Raw genomic sequence first — 17,929 nt, forward strand, 5'->3', positions numbered from 1 at the left:
AAAAATTCTCAATAGCTTTGATATCTACTTGTCAGATACTTTTATAAAGTCTGAATTTTGTTTTCTTTTCTGGACTAATTTCTGTGTATGATTGCATTCACAATTTACACAGAGCTGTGGCTACATATTTCAGTTACTGTACTGTTATACAAAATATGGACTTGCCAGAAGAAATAGTGTTATTTCAGTTGAGATCTTTTCTTAGATATCTCTTGTTTTTGGTAAAAATCTTAACAATTCAGAGATTAATTTTTACAATACAATGTTCAGGACTGTATTTCTTTGACTTTTTCCTTGCATCCACAAATTCTAGTTGCACACTAATTTTCGTTTTGGCTTGGCTGTTAACAGTGGGAATGCTGGTACCCAGCGATATTTCTGATGCACTAACACAGTCTCTTTTGTGGGGGTAGCAGCTGTTGGTGCTTGGGGAATACTCCCACTGGTGCTCACGAGGTCATGCTGTCCTAGAGAACAAACCCAGGGTTCTTGCATGCAAAGTATGAGCTCTAGTTCTTTGAGTCATTGCCCAGTTTCTCTGATGGAGTTTCTTAATATACTAAAACCAAAACAAAACAAATGAACAAAAACAAAGAACTACAGATGCTCCCTAACTTCTAATAGTTTGACTTAAATATTTTCAACTTTGTGATGGTGAGGATTGGGAGCACACTTAGTAGAAACCATATTTCAAAGTTTGGACTTTGATATTTTCTAGACTTGCAGTGAGCAGCATGGTATTTCCTCATGATTCCAGGCAGTGTTAGGAGCCACAGCCATTTACAGTGAGCCACGTAATTTCAAAGACAGCCAGTGCAATCATCAGCTAAGCTTCGATGTTTGGAAGGTCAGATGTGTTGAATGTATTTCCAACTTACAATGGGTTTATTGGCATCTAACCCTATCATAGGTCAATGAATATCATACGTGTCTCAGAAGATTGCATAGTGTTGTGGAGATTAAATATGAGCTCTAGTATATACTGTCTGGATCATCTAAAGACTTTGATAAGCAGTGTGATATCGCTATTTTCATTGTTGCTGTCACTAATAATGCCAAACAACAAATCTCCACATTCAGACAGATTTCTGTGGCTGTGTTTTTTCTATGATCAGATGTACTCTATTTCCAGAAGTCACAATATTTCTTTGAGATGAAAGTATCATTTTTTCCTTCCTTTTCAAAGATTTTTTAAAAGGTAATTGTTAATTGTATTTATTTTGTAGGTGATTGAAAAATAAAGCTTTCAGGATAGAACTGAACTAAAGTTTGTCATGCTTATGAATAGACTCAAATGATAATTAAAAGAAAATACCATTTTTGAATATCATTTCTATGTTTCTGGATTGTAATAAAAATGAGCTCCAGTGTTCACTGTTAACATTGCATGAGTTTCAAGAAGTTGAGGCCTTTTTCTCCTCTCATAACCAAAGGACAATTTAAAAGGAAGTGTTAAAGTCAGAGTTTTTCTTTATATAAGAGTAAAGGAAAAGAAAAATCAAATAAAAAATTGCTGCCAAGGGAGAAAGAGAATTGGAGAACTGTGACAAATCCCTCTGGGGTCCAGACGGTTGGTGCAATGAAGAGAGGTTAAAGTGAATGGAACAATGGGAAATCAGTCATGAGCCTGAAGCTAATCATTTGGCATCTGAACAAAGGGGGAAAGAACCAATATTTTAGAAAAGGAAGAATGCCCAGGGAGCTGGTGCTGAAGTGAGTTCCTTTATTTAAGAACAAAAAGGCAAAGAGAATACATAGATGATTTACTGAAACCTAAGTGGCATCTGAGAAAGACTTATGAGTTAAAAGAGGTTTCCTTTCTCAGATAGCTGTAACAATCTTACACAGTATTGCCTTTAAGAAAATTTGATGACATATTTTTAGTCTTTTCAACATATTCTTCAGTGTTCCTCTTTTTCCTATATGGTTATAAACACAGGGGTCTCTCTATGTCCACGCCTACCTGACTGAAACCCAACACATGCGGTTTTCAGGATGCTCAGAGATTGCTAACTACTTTCAACTGCATTAATTAAGACTGGAGCCATAGCACAGCAGGAAGGGCGTTTGCCTTGCACCAGGCTGACCCGGGTTCGATTCCTCTGTCCCTCTCAGAGAGCCAGGCAAGCTACTGAGAGTATCCTACCCCCATGGCAGAGTATGGCAAGCTACCCGTGATGTATTCGATATTCCAAAAACAGTCACAACAAGTCTCACAATGGAGAGGTTATTGGTGCCCACTGGAGCAAATCAATGAACAATGGGATGACAGTGCTACAGACAGTGTTACAGTGCATTAATTAGAGTAGATCTTTGTGTGTGTTTTTATTTTCATGTTTCCTTACAGAGTGAGAGGAATGTAATAAAATCTTTAAACAACTGTAAAATAATAGAATATTTGGAGGACTTTATGAATATATCATCTCCAATTTTGGTATTATTTTTCTTATGTAATATGATAAAATCTTAATTATCTTAAACTTCCTTTTGCCATTAAACTATTTCATAATATTATAGAGTTTTCTATATGATAGTTTAGAGTTTTCTGCACTTTATTCCCTTAAATGTTGTTTGAAAAATTTCACTGCTATTAGCTAACTTAAAATGGTCCTTGGAATATTTTTTTTAAATATGAATTCTATGTGTTGATCATGTTTCAGAGGGTTCAGGATATAGTAAAGAGAGATAGATGTTGAATGAGTTGAAGAAACCCTATAAATGGGTACATGATGTACTGCAAAATGAAAATACTTCCGCACAAAATACTCGAATGAAATCCTTGCTGAATTTGGAAATTAGCTGCCAATAATGTGAGGTTTTCTATCATAAACATTTAAATGAATAATTAGAAAAGCATGAGTAAGACTGAGATTTATGATTTTAAGAAATTATTTTTACTTACAAATTCTAGGGAAAGTCAATGCTGGAAATAATTAGTTTTTCTTATTGCTCAAGAAAGAATGTTCCTCTATCAATTCTGGCTACCAGACACAAGCATTGAAAATCTGATTAACTCAAGGGGGGGGGAAGAAATGTAAATATCTTGGTTGACAAAGTTTTCTATTTCGGTTAATAAGTGTTTAACTACAAATTCCAAATAGGTACAATTAAATGTAAATAGAAATGTACATTTTACACATATATCAAAGTAAAAATGATTCCTGAATGTAGCCTAAACCATGGTCTTGTGCTCTTTCTAACATACTGTGTAATTTAGAATATAACACATACTTATTTAATAAAGTCTTAGTTTCTCTATTTGCAAAATAGATAGAATGAGCTGTTCATTACAAATACTTTATTACTATTCAGATGACACAAGTGCAATAGGGTTAATATTTGAGATTCTGGTGTACAAAATGCAAAATTACTGCATTTCCTTCACCACCAAATTGCTGAAGACTTTGCACCATTGTTCCTATGTCACTTCTGATATACAAATTCCTTCACTCAGTAACCTGAGTTCTGTAGTCAAATCTCCAGTGTGTTATCATTTGATACTGTCCATTCCCTTGTGAGTGGGTCATCTAGCATTTGTCCTTCCATTGAATTATTAACTTAATGTGACACTTGTGTGGCTGCCCATCTACGAGACGGTCAGACTTCTTCGTCAAGACTCTGAATGAATGGCTTGAGGCTCTTCATGTTCCTGGAGTGAGCAGACACCACTGGGCTACATTAGCATGTGACAGGGATGAATGAAGATGTTACTGGTACCTGCTCGAGCAAACTAATGAGTAACGGGAAATCAAGTGATCAAGTGATCAAGTGACACTTGCTATCTTCATCTAAGGTGAGTAAAATGCAAGATTTCATCTTACTGCTGAATACTATTCTGTTATACTCAGACATACCACAGTCCCCACCCCCCATCTGTCACTGAACATTTGCATTATTTCCAGATCTTGACTATCCTAAATATTGCTGCAGTGGACACAGGTGTGCATGTATCTCTTCATATTAATGTTTTTGTGCTTCTGAGAGAGATATAAAGAATGAAATTGCTGAGTCATATCCTAATTACTTTAATTTCTTTTTTCATTTCTGGGCTACACCCAGTGGTGCCCAAAAAGCCAGGGCTTAGGGCTTACCCTTGGCTCTGTGCTTTGGTGTTGCTCAGGGAACCATATAGGATATTGGGGATCGAACCTGGGTTCTTCCTATGCAAGGCAAGCATCTTACTTGCTGTACTATCATTCCGCCCTCTAGTAATTTAAATTTTTGAGGGGTTTTCATACTTTTTCCATAGATTCTAAACCTGATAATATTCCTACCAGTAGTTAAAAGGGTTCCCTTTCACCACATTCCTTCCAACACTGGTTGTTTCCAGTCTTTTTATTAGGCATTTTCACTGGCATTTGCTGTTATTTCTTTATTGCTTTGATTTGTATTTCCCTGACAAAAAATGATAAATATAGCTTTCTTTATTTTTTTCTTTCACAGTGCAGAACTTCTAAAATTTGAAGTTGTTCCATTTGTTTATTTCTGCTTTTGTTTTCTTTACTGGTGGAAAGTCACTGAAAGTGTTACTGAAAGTCACTATAATGATGAATTAGAACTATGTCTTTCTCAATGTATTTTATGGATTCTGGTCTAATATGGGGTATTCAATTCATTTTGATTCACCTAACTCTGTCATTAATTAACTGTCCATATATTTGAGGGTTTGCTTCTGGGCTTTAAATTATATTCCATTGATCTGAGGATCAGAGTTTATTTCAGAACTACACTATTTATTTATTTTGGTTTTTGAGCCACATCTGGTGGTATTCAGAACTTACTCCTGGCTCTTCAGTCAGGGATCATTCCTGGTGACGTCATTCCTGGTAATCTTCAGGGACCATATGAGTTAAGGATAGAAACTGGGTCTTTTTGTGCAAGGCAATGCCCTACCCAACTGTACCATTGCTTCACCCTGTTTCTTTGTTTTTCTTTATTTTTTTGGTGCGGGGAATTGAAACAGCATCTAATAGGTGCAAGGCAAGCATTCTATCACTGAACTACCTCTCTGACTACCTCACTGTTTTGATTACTATAGTTTATTGTATAGTTTTAAGTAATGGAATGTAATACCTCACATCTCTTTTCTCAGAAAAACAGTTTTTTGTTCCATACACATATTATTAGTGTTTGTTCTATGTTCTTGAGAAATTTCACCAGAATTTTGATGGGATTGCACTGATTTTGTAGAACATTTAAGAAAGGTAGATTTCCAGGGAACCCTGGTGGATTTTTAAAATTAATTAATTAACTAATTAATTAATTTATTTTCTGTAAGGTGGGTGATAGACCCAGATGTCTGGGAACCTCTTTAATACCTGCACTGGTCAAAGTATTTCAACAAAGTTTAAAAAAACTAAGGAGGAATTTGAGCTGCTTCTCAAGTGATAGACCTTGCAAAGTGAATCCAATTAAATTAAAAATGTAATATACTAAAACAATATTTCTTATAGGACAAATTAAATTCAGAGACTCAGTGTAAATACATATAATAGTGACCAAAGGATTTTGCATCAATATAGTAAATGCTCTTTTACAACAAACATACAATGAACATACTCTGGAGAAAAACTTGAATGTCTTCTTTCTAAGATCAACACAAAACAAGAATGTCCATGTTTACCACAGCTATTAAATATAGTTATGAAGCCTAATTATAGAAATTAGGAAAGAAAGAAACCAAGCTATTTAGATTTGAAGGTTATAATACAAAATTAATTACCAAAAAATTAGGACATCATCAATTCTCAAAAGAAAAAATTTAGTTTAGCCCAACCTAATTTGAACCAACTTGAATTGAGCAAAATAACATTAAAAATCTACTGTAACTGCATTCAATGGTGAAATAGAAAATATGCTAATAGTAAGTCTACTTTCTAGTAATTTCTTATGTATAGGAGTTATATCACCAGATCAATATGTGAGTTAAGTTATGGTATGATGAAAAAGGACAAATTAATGCAATTGTATTTATTTTAATGTCTTGGCAAAAATATAGTTAGCACATTTCCTTATGACTAAAAGAACAGTAGTGAATAAGAATAAGTTACATTTAATGAAAGAAGAGAATTATACAACTTATTGGACACAAGTGTTATGAGGATGCAATGAAATATTGTGTTGCTTTTTACTTAATGACACATGTTTGGAAACATGAATCTTCCACATGTCCTGGACCAGGAATGGGGTATGACTACTTTTCTTGCTTTCTTTTTATTTCCTTTCATGTTGGAGGAGAGATTTAAAATAACATGTGGACTATTCCATATTGAAAGTGTTCTTTTTTGTTGTTATTGTTCCTTTTTATATTTATATATATAAGTTTTTTATTTTATAAAGTAGTTCACAATATTTGATTACATTTAATATTTGAATACCAATTCCATCACCATTACACCTTCTAACCATCATATTTCAGATATTTCCATCCTGAACCCTAACCCCTGCCCCAAGGCAGAACCCAAATAATTTATTTTGTATTGTTTGTTATGAAAAACCACTGAAAATGCTATAGAAAGTTTCCTTAGAGGAAAGAATGTGAAAATTGTTGTATTTCACCCAGGGGTGATTAAGCCCTTATATAAAAGATCACTAACATGTTTTTAAAGGTTGAGCCCTGTGTGCATATATATATGTATATATCATATGTATATATGATATATACATATATATATATATATCACTGAGAGCTTGTTTGGAGGTTATAGCTGGGGAGTGCAGCTACTCGTATACCCTAGACTGAAGACCGGTCTGTCTCTATTTGGGGAAGGCCGTCCTCTTCAAGTGAGTGCAAGTGTGCAGCTTCGGGAGGGATGCACATGGAGCCATGAGGGAGGAAGGGGACACCCGCCTAGAGATCCAGATCAGCCAAATCAACTCTGGAGATCAATGAGGTGACAGATGTCGCAACCAGATCACCCTCAAGCTCCGGTACATCTTATAGCCTAATTCTCCTCTTTGGAGAAGCTGGCAAGCTACCGAGAGTTTCCTGCCCTCATGGGAGAGACTGGCAAGCTTTCTGTGGCATATTTATATGCCCAAACCAGTAACAATGATGGGTCTCATTCCCCTGACCCTGAAAGAGCCTCCAACTCGACACCATTGGGAAGGATGAGCAAAGAGAGGCTTCTACAACCTCAAGGCTAGGACGAATGGAGACATTACTCAGACCACTCGAGAAATTCGACCATCAACGGGATGATGATGATAATGATGATGATGATGATGATGATGATGATGATGATGATGATGATATATATATCATCGTCACTGTATCACTGTCATCCTGTTGTTCTGTGATTCACTCGAGCGGGCACCAGTAACACCTCTATTCCTCCCAGTCCTGAGATTTTAGCAGCCTCTTCTTACTTGTCTTTCCCAACGATTGGAGGCTCTTTCCGGGTCAGGGGGATGAGACCTACCATTACTATTTTTGGCATATCAAATACGCTATAGGTAGCTTGCCAGGCTATGCTTGTGCAGGCAGGATACTCTTGGTAGCTTGCTGGGATCTCCGAGAGGCATATATATATATGTATATATATGTATATATATACATATATATACATATATGATTTTTTGCCTACTGTCTGAACTCCATCAAATATAGTGTGGTAATTATGGAAAATGGGCAGGAAGTGTCTTACAATGTGTCTAGAAAGTGGCCTGGAGTGTGGCAACGGTTGGGTAGTGGAGGTCGGTTGCAGGGTCTGGGTCCCTTGGGGTGGGGAGGATTCTTACCCGACCCCCTCTGGGGTGCACCGAGTGAAAACAGCCTGGCACGGAGTCCAGAATAACAATATAAGAATAAGAAAATAAGATGAAAAAGGGAGATTTCTCTATTGGACCCTGCCTCTTCTGCATCTGCTGGACTGTTCCACTGTTCCACTGTTCAAGAATTATGGAGCATCATACTAACAGCTAAGGAAAAACTAGCAGCTTTTGTGGTTCCTTTGTCCCAAATGTGCACCCGGCTCCAGTTACATACATACAGAACATGTGATCTGGATGGTGGCTGATGATGAAATTATCTGGCGTCAACCAGAGGTGGCTTATGGGCGTAACTGCTGAGTTGCCAGGGACAGTGGGGTGGGGGTGGGGGCAGGCATAGGCAGAGGATCTCTGTTCCCAGTCCCGTGAAACCTGCAGTTCTCAGTCACAAAGTCCTGCATAACTGGGTTTTCTGCAGATTCACTCGTGTGTGAGGCTCAGCCTGAGCGTGTGGGGAGAGGCATGGCAGTGGTGGAGTTCTGGAGGCTTTTGGCTCTGGAGGCTGGGTCCCTTAGGGTGAGGAGGGCTCTCACCCACCTCTCTCTGGGGAAGCCCCGAATGAAACAGCCTACAGAGGGGTCCGACGGCATGGTTATGGTGTGTGTTGTGCTTGGCTACTTTTTATCACTGTTCAGCAGATCTGAAGGTCTATTTTCCAGTCTCCTCTGAATACTCTATTATTGTCAACATTTCGTCCCCTACCAGAATGAGCTGCTCTTTTGTTATTTATTTATTTATTTATTTGTATACAACAATTGTATTTTTGTATCAATACAAAAAAAGAACTGGCAAATGTTTTGTGAGATAATTATGCTGTCCTAGATATTTAAAAATATTTAGCAACATATAAGTGAACCATAGTTTCTAACTTGAGCTCTGCATTTAACCAGCTATTAGACTGGAAATAGATAACTCTGCTATTGGTAAAATAAAATAATCTTGCTTATAACTCTTCAAAATCTTATGCCCTTGACTTCCGACATTTTCATTTAAATATGTGATGTGATGTAAATTTGTGTTTCTTTGGGTTAGAGACATAGTGCAGTGATAAGGGCACTTGCCTCGCATGTGGCTACCTGGGTTCAATCCCCAGCACCACGTATGGTCCCTAGAGCCCTGCCAGAAGTGAGTGCAGAGTAAGGAATAAGCCCTGAGCATGGCAAAGTTGGTTCAAAAGAAAGGTTTTTCTTATAATAATTAAGTTCTAAAAACAACTAGACTGTCCTCAAGCAGATGGTTTTATAAAGAAGTATGTATGTGGATATGTATATATGTTGTGTGTGTGTATGTCTATGGTATAATAGTATTTCACTATATATGTATATAATGAAATATCATCTATTCGTATATATATAATGGAATACCATTCAGGTATATGAAAAGGTAAAATTTTGCAATTTGCCATGACTTGGGTAGAAATAAAAGGTGGTATGTTAGGTGAAATTCATCAGAATGAGAAAGTCAAATGATCTCATTGATAAGAGGTATGTAAAGAAACAAAAGAGAGGAAAAGACCATGACCAGTGAAAACATACTAATTAATTTGCATATGTTAGAACTGAGGTTACAGAGCTTAGAGAGGCAAGATGGGGTAGAAATGGGTTGAAAAGAAGACACCCAAGATCAGTGGTGGAAAACTATTAGCACCTTCATACTAGGTGTGTACCAGTGACATTGTATGCCTAAAACCTAAATATTTACAATAGTCTAAACAATGCTACCTCAGTAGTAATAATAATAATATAACAAAAATGAACAAACATGAAAAAAATAAAATTGTTTTCCTTTGTATTTTGTGTTCAGCCATACAGAACTTCTTGAACTTTCCAGAAGTCATGTTTTGAGTGATTTCACTTTGTACCATCATCTCATACCATTTATTAATATTAGATTGAAATACCATGAAGAGAGAACATTGAAACGAGACTTGAGATATTAAACAAACATATTATAATCATCTTTCCTTAGTATATAACCTTGAATTCTATTTGTATTTGTTGTAGAAAGCTCATTCTAAAGCTCTGAAACAAATAGCATTTAGGATTATATTCTAAGGTGAATCTTCCAATAGCTTTAATTTAGAACTTCTAGATCCAAAATGATGATATGAAAGTTTTGGTGTTAATCAGTATGTTTTCTGTGTTTAGAGACTATTATTCAGCTGCTTGGTTATAGAAAATTGTAATACCTAATTCTTTCTTAAGCTTTTAAGCTTATTTACACAGCTAATGATTTTGTTTATAAGTCTAGAAAAAGTTAATTATACTTAAGTGACATTTTTGGGGCTAAAGAAATACCTCAGTGGATTGTTTGCACGTAGGAGACTCTGGTTTGATCCCTGACACCACATGGTCCCCGAGCACTGCCAGAAGTAACCTCTAAGCACAGAGCTAGAAGTAGCCTCTGTGCATTGATGAGTTACAATTGCATTACTCTGTGCATTCCTTCCTACAAAGAGCTTTCTAAAATTTTGCTAAATTTAAACACATCCAGGAATTTAAAGTGCCTTTTTATATTTAATATTCTTTATTTACTTTATAAAAGCTAACAAACTTTTTAAGTAATTCTGATAGTTTAAACTTATAAGTGTGATGAACCTGTATAGCTTACTAATTTATACAAACAATAATTCATCAATTATTAGTCTAAAAGACAAAACTATCAATAGACCCATTATAATAGTTTCAACTCTTTTAAACATTGTAATTACAGAATATTCACAAATATAGACAGACTGGTCAAACAAAAGGTACTAGCATCATGGTTTTTGTTAATATTAGACATATCTATCCTTAATAACTCTTCCTGAAATTGAAAATGTAAACAAAGATGATTACTATCCCAGGTAACTAAAGTTACTTCTGAATAGGTAGATACTTGTATCTGCTCACTGCTCAGATTTGCATTGAAGACTCTTCATGAGATACATAGAATGACAGTTGTAGTTACAAAAATCAATGACTCAGTGACTCAAATGTGATAAAAGATGATTATCTAGCCCATGACCTTGGATTTGAATTTGACCACAGATTGCTTAATTCTTTGGTGTGTTCAGAGAGGTCTATAAGCTCTAGTAAGGATAATTGCTTGATTGATTTTACATTTCTTTGTCTTCTAAGATGTGTGTATATCTTTCTTTTCTAACTCACATATGAATTTAATAAAATTCTAGTATGAAATATTTTTCCAAGTACATGTAAAGATATTTGAATCCAGTGGAAGCCTGAATCTTCATTTTACCTGTTTTTAGTTTCTCATGAATATTAAAATGATATGATTGATATTGAATATTTCTCATGCTTACTTTTGATTTGTACTCCCAAGTTAAGAGAAAAAGTACTAGAAAGCAAAATATCTGTCTTTTGTGGATTCTTCTCTGACTTAGAAAAATCCTCTCTAAAATGTCTACTCTGGTTCAGAAATGATTAATCACTGTATCACTGTCATCCCATTGATCATCGATTTGCTTGAGTGGGTGCCAGTAACATCTCCATTTGTCCTAGCCCTTAGATTTTAGCAACCTCTCTTTACTCGTTCTTCCCAGCGGTGCTGTATTGGAGGCTCTTTCAGGGTAAGGGGAATGAAACTCATAATTGTTACTGTATTTGGCATATCAAATACGTCACAGAGAACTTGCCAGGCTCTGCAGTGTGGGCAGGATACTCTTGGTACCTTACCAGGTTCCCTGAGAGGGGAAACTAGGCTATAAGAGGCATCTGTACACGTCTGGGAGCATTGTTTTATAGTCTCTGAATCTTTGCTGTTGATAGGATTACACAACGCCGGGGGGGGGCACAGTTTGTGGGTGTAGCTGCCAAGCTACTGGAAAATGGGGTTCTGGGTGGAGGAGGCCCAGTCCCGATCCAAGCAGGCTTGGAGATCTCAGCCCCGGGTCCTGCACACCTGGGTTCCTCTGCCGGTTCCTTCATGTGTGTGGCTTATTCGAACGTGTGGAGAGGGGCCTTGAGCATGGCTGTGGCTGGGTTCCAGAGATCCTCGGCTGCTGTGGCTCTGCTTGAGGTGGGGAAGGGAACGAGCCTACTGCTGAGAGAGATCCTATCAAATCTGATCTCTTACTCTGAGTTATTGATTTTTCATTTTAGCAATTAACTTCTCCCTTTCAGAAATTTTAGAACATACAACATATAATACAATACTGTCATCCCATTGCTCATCGATTTGTTCGAGTGGGCACCAGTAATGTCTCTCATTGAGAGACTTATTGTTACTGTTTTTGGCATATCATGCATGGGTAGCTTGCCGGGATCTCCGAGAGGGGCGGAGGAATCAAACACATGAAAGGCGAAAGCCCAACCGCTGTGCTATCGCTCGAGCCCTTTACTAGAAAAAATTAAGATAATCAGAACAACAACAATTTTGAAAATTTCCCAGATTTGATGCTTAGTAGATGATGAATAAAATTAAAAAACTTAATTGGTTCAAAAATAGCAGCTAAGATGGAGCTTTTTTTCAGGGAGGTGGGGAGGGGAAGACAGATTTGGGCCACATCCAGTGATGCTCAGGGCTTGCTCCTGCTCAGGGATCACTTCTGGTGGTGGTCAAGAGTGGGTGAGACTCAACCAGGGTCTTGAATGCAACACAAGCTCTTTAGCTCCTGTACTATCTCTCTTTCTCTCTCCCAAGATGTAACTTTTAAGTGTCCATGAGGGCTATTTAATGAACTTATATGACAGTGTTAGGGTTCACTCCCTTTTAGCATCCTATAAGTGTTTGGAGGATGGTTGGGATGGGTTTGGATTCAATCAGTTGATATGGAGAGAACTGATTAATCTGAGAAAGGCTATCAATCTGATTATGTAAGTATCAGGGCTTGTGAAGTTAGAGTATAAATTCAGTTGTCTAGTCCATAGCACACAAATATTTTGTCTAGAATGATTCCACACTGCCACCACTTCAGTCTTATGATATTTATTTGAAGTTCTTATTTCTTGACTTTTTTAGATTGATGTCATTTTTTATAAATCAACTTGAAAAATCTGTCTTATGGGGCTGGAGCAATGGCACAGCGGGTAGGGCATTTGCCTTGCATGTTGCTGACTCAGGTTCTATTCCCAGCATCCCATATGGTCCCTGAGCACCGTCAGGAGTAATTCCTATGTGCATGAGTCAGGAGTAACCCCTGTGCATCTCCGGGTGTGACCCCAAAAAGAAAAAAATCTGTCTTACAATTTGGAACTGATTTATGCTCTACTCCCAATTCCTTAGACTTAGGAGAAAACATTTCTGTATCTTATTTAAAAGAATCAGTATCTTTGCATCTATATTTCATAAGCACGGGCAAAATAGAGTTTCTAACAAAAGTCAACTACAGTGTACCAACTTACAGTTTCTCTCTCAATATGGATAATGTTTTGTTCTAATGAAAGTTTACGTTTCATTTCAAGGACACTCCAGGTGATGCAGACTGTTGGATTCATCTGTGTTTTGTTGAAACTCATTATGTTCTTGAATGACTAAAGGGAGAATGAGTGATTATATATTCCTCAATGGATGTTGGTTGTAATCAAGTTCAAGTAGCAAACAAAGCTCATAGTGAATGCACACAAGGGTGTCATCTATCAGTGGCATCTTTATTTTTGAGCTATTGTGCCACTAACAATAAAGGCAACACAGACTCAGTTGTAAATGAACACTGAATATCTGAGTTAATTCATTCAGATTATTGTGGATGTGTCATTAACATAGAAGTGACCTGGAAGGAAGCCAGTTTCTCTGATTTGTATCTAAAAATGCTTTACTGTACTGCTGAGAATACTGTGAAGCCAAACTAGAGAAGTGTTTATTATGAAAAGATGTAGTCTAAAAGGCTTAAAATTCTCAGTCTAGATAGAGCACAATTGAGGATTTGTTTGCAAAAGCTCCTAGTTAAAGACTAGGTTTCTTTCCCTGCTGTCTTTAGCAAAAGCTGAGTCTTTCCCTGCTGTTGTCAGCCACAAATGAGTAGTCTGTTCGTTTTTCTCTTTTTGGTGAATATGTTTTTACTGACATTATTAAGAATTCCTTCTTCTCTCTCCTTCTCCTCCTTCTTCCTCTTCTTCCTTGTCTTCTTCTTGCTTTGTGTTTTTTCCATTCTTTTTTTTTTTGGTAACACCTGGCAATGCACAGGGATCACTCCTGGCTCTGAACGCAGGAATTACCCCTGGCGGTGCTCAGGGGACCATATGGGATGCTGGGAATCTAACCCAGGTTGGCAGCATGCAAGGCAAACACCCTACCCGCTGTGCTATGGCTCCAGCCCCTCCATTCTTTTCTTAATCACTTTTCTAAGCTTATTTTTCTTTTATGGGAGCCTGTATGGTCATCTCAACATTGATTATACGGGGTATTTTAGCTTAGATATACATTTGATAAGTTCACACTTTCAGGACTTCGATTTCAAAATCCCTGCAAACAGATCCCATTTATTACCGATTGTGCATGGACAGACCTAGCTCAACATTCCATTTATGACTCGTAAGACTTGTTCAAGAATTTTATTTTTAATTTTTTAAAAAACATCTAGACTTTGTTTATTTACTTTTTAGTAAGTTTATATCCTTGAGGGGTACAGCATCACACGGATTCTGTGACCAATGGCCTTAGCAGGAAGGTTACTTCGGAACTTGGCTGGAACCATGCCACTGTTTCCACGGGCGCGGGTCACCTTTCTCCACATCACTCAGGTTTTGTTAGGTTTGCTGCCAGGAGTCACTGTGTTGGTCTTCGCCTTGTAGACGTTAAGCACACCTCTTGCCCAGGTAGAACTCGGTTTCATCGCGGGCATAAACGCCTTTGGTCTTGAGAAGAGCCGTGTGCTGCCTCTGGTTCCGGGGGCCGCGCTTGTAGCCAGAGAAAACGGCTTTAGACCACAGCCTTCCGGCCATTTCTGCCGCTCAGCCCGGCCTCTGCACGAGCCCGAGATGACAGAGGAAGTTCCCCGGGGCTCTCATGCGCACGTGGCCGTCTGGGAGCGCTGCCCGGGCCCCGCACACTGCCCCTCCCACCCTCTTCAAGAATTTTAGAGTAAGATCGCATGGACTTAAAAATAAGTTCACTGTAGACCGCACATGGTCAGAGGAACTGTGGTCGGAATAAGCAAAGAAAAAGTGCATCTGTTGCAGATTATATGGGACAACTAAATCAATGACAGTCTTACAAATTTCTCCAGTATGGTCCACAGGAAAAAATAAATTTTCCCCAGCCTAGCCCAGGTGAAATATTCACCTACAGGTCAATATTTGAAGCAGTTTTTCCTTTCATTGCCTACCATATATTCCAATATTTTCTTTTTCTAATTCTTTTAATGTTAATGTAGTTCATTAAATATAAGCATGCTGATCTTGGCTCACTAATTGGTTTTATGATTCACTACATAGTCGCAATTTTAGTTTCAAAAGTCTTGTTCTGGACTTCTTAATATTGTATTTCTTTGTGGCACTTGCTGCAATTATAATTGGATCCCCTGTTATAGTCTGTAGCTTCCTTTGTAGGAGATACCACAATCACAACTGCCTCCCTGGTTATACTGTAATCTACATTTGAGACTGTTATCTTGTTTACAACTGCATTACCAGCACCTGATGGAGTTCCTGGCACATAATAGATGCTCAGTTGAGTAAATATTGATGAATGAGTAAATGAAGACCCAAACAGATGGCACCCTTAATGGGCTCATCTGGTTCTTTGCATGGAGGAGATTCAGTTCCATATAAAACTGGCTTATCCTGCTATTAGAAAAAACAGATGGAAATGCCGAGCAGGACATTCAGTAGAGGAAGGTGATAAGGCCAAAGAGTGAGGTTTCTGTGTAGTCACTGACAACGGCTAATAATTTTTCAATGGGGAACATGTATTATCATAAGGGAAGAATCAGTGTTAGGTCTGAGTTCTCATCTTTTTTTTTTTTTTTGCTTTTTGGATCACACTTGGTGATGCACAGGGGTCACTCCTGGCTCTGCATTCAGGAATTACCCCTGGCGGTGCTCAGGGGACCATATGGTATGCTGGGATTCGAACCTGGGTCAACCGCGTGCAAGGCAAACGCCCTACCTGCTCTGCTATCACTCCAGCCCCGAGTTCGCATCTCTTGATGCTTCATCTAACCTTTATTCTGTCAAACTCATGATACCTTCTTGGTTGGATTTTCAAGATTTCACTTTAGTATTCCGTTTCTCTCTTTATAACTCATATTTGAGAAAGCTTGAAAAATTATCACATAATGTCTTGATAAAAGATACCATCATACCTGCTTTCCAGTGAGACAGAAACTTGTTTGGAAGTTAATAGCACACAGAGCTCAATTTCCTTTCTACTTGCTAGCCAAATCCTGACAAATCATTGACTCTCATCACATCAAGACTCACTTAACTCACTTCTACAATTTACGGCTCCTACTTATTTTCAGCAGTTGTTCAAAAACATTTTATATGGATAGTCCTTCAAAGACTAGAAATTGAGCTTCCACATGACCCCGTAATACCATTTCTGGGAATATATCCCGAAGATGAAAAAAAGCACAGTAGAAATGACATCTGTACCTATGTCTTTATTACAGCACTGTTCACAATAGCCAAAATCTGGAAACAACCCAAGTGCCCGAGAACAGATGACTGGTTAAAGAAACATTGGTACATCTGCACAATGGAGTACTATGCAGCTGTTAGGAGATATTAAGTCATGAAATTTCCTTATAAATAGATAGACATGGAGAGTATCATGCTAAGTGAAATGAGTCAAAGAGAGGGACAGACCTAGAAGGACTGCACTCATTTGTGAAATATAGAATAACATCACATGAGGCTGACACCCAAGGACAGTAGATGCAAGGGCTGGAGGATTGCCCCACAGCTGGAAGCCGGCTTTATGAGTGGAGGGGAGAAGGCAGATGGAATAGCGAAGGGATCACTAAGAAAATGATGGCTGGAGGAATCAGTCAGGATGGAAGATGCATGGCGAAAGTAGATAATGGACCAAATATGATGATCTCTCAGTGTTTGGGTTGCAATCCATAATGCCCAAAAGTAGAGAGAGAGTATGGGGAATATTGTCTGCCATGGAGACAGGGGGAGAGTGGGAAAGGAGGAGTTTACCGGGAATATTGTTGGTAGGGAATGTGCACTGGTTGAGGGATGGATGTTTGATCATTGTGTGATTGTAACCCAAATATGAAAGCTTGTAACTATCTCAGAGTGATTCAATAAAATAAAAAAAGGCTATTTTAACCTGTCACATACTTTCTTGTTATATTTACAAAAATTGTGAATTTGTATTACAATTTAACAATTATAATGATTTCATGTATAGATATACTAAGCTAAGAGTACAAAACTATATTTATGTAAAAATTCAATGCATAGATTTTTGTATAAATAACAATATTTAAAAAAATTAAAACTTTCTGTTATAGCTAAAGTAGGGCTGAAAGGGCTATTGTTTGACCACTTATCTAACTCCGTATGTTTCAAAATATTTGTTTATAATGTAAGAATACTATGTTTTTAAAAATAATATGATACTGGATTAAAATGGTAAAAAAAAGAATTAACTATGTATTTTTGGTTTTATGGACTAGAGCAATAGCACAGTGGTTAGGGCATTTGTCTTGTATGTGGCCAACCTGGGTCCTATTCCTCTGTCCCTCACAGAGAGCATGGCAAGCTACCGAGAATATCCTGCCCACAGGGCAGAGCCTGGCGTATTTGTTATGCCAAAAACAGTAACAACAAGTCTCACAATGGAGACATTACTGGTGCTCGCTTGAGCAAATTGACGAACAACAGGACGACAGTGCAACAGTGCTTTTTGGTTTTATATTTATCATTCATACATCTGTACCCTTTTTTTGTTCGTAGAGAATTTATAACTCAGAATATTTTTTTAAATAACAGTAGTACACCTTGAGACCTTGCAGTATGAGAAGGAGAGGGGGTTCCTTTTATTTTATTTTTTATTCAATCACTGTAAGACACAGTTACAAAGCTTTCATGTTTGAGTTTCAGTCATACAGTGATTGAAAACCCATCCCTCCACCAGTGTATATCTTCCACCACCAATGTCCCCAGTATCCCCCCCCCCCCATCCCAATCCTCCCCCTGCCTCTACGGCAGACAATTTCCAGAGGGAGTTCCTTTTGCCATATACAGTTATTCCAGTTTTAATC

The 17,929-nt window shown here is 37.7% G+C and overlaps 1 pseudogene; it reads right to left on the minus strand.

The window, feature by feature from the left end:
- Positions 1-14,320: 14,320 nt before the first annotated feature.
- On the minus strand, positions 14,321-14,654 carry LOC101549150 (60S ribosomal protein L35a-like; annotated as a pseudogene).
- Between the last annotated feature and the right edge of the window lie 3,275 nt (positions 14,655-17,929).

Source organism: Sorex araneus, chromosome X, assembly GCF_027595985.1.
Source record: "Sorex araneus isolate mSorAra2 chromosome X, mSorAra2.pri, whole genome shotgun sequence".
NCBI lineage: Eukaryota > Metazoa > Chordata > Mammalia > Eulipotyphla > Soricidae > Sorex > Sorex araneus.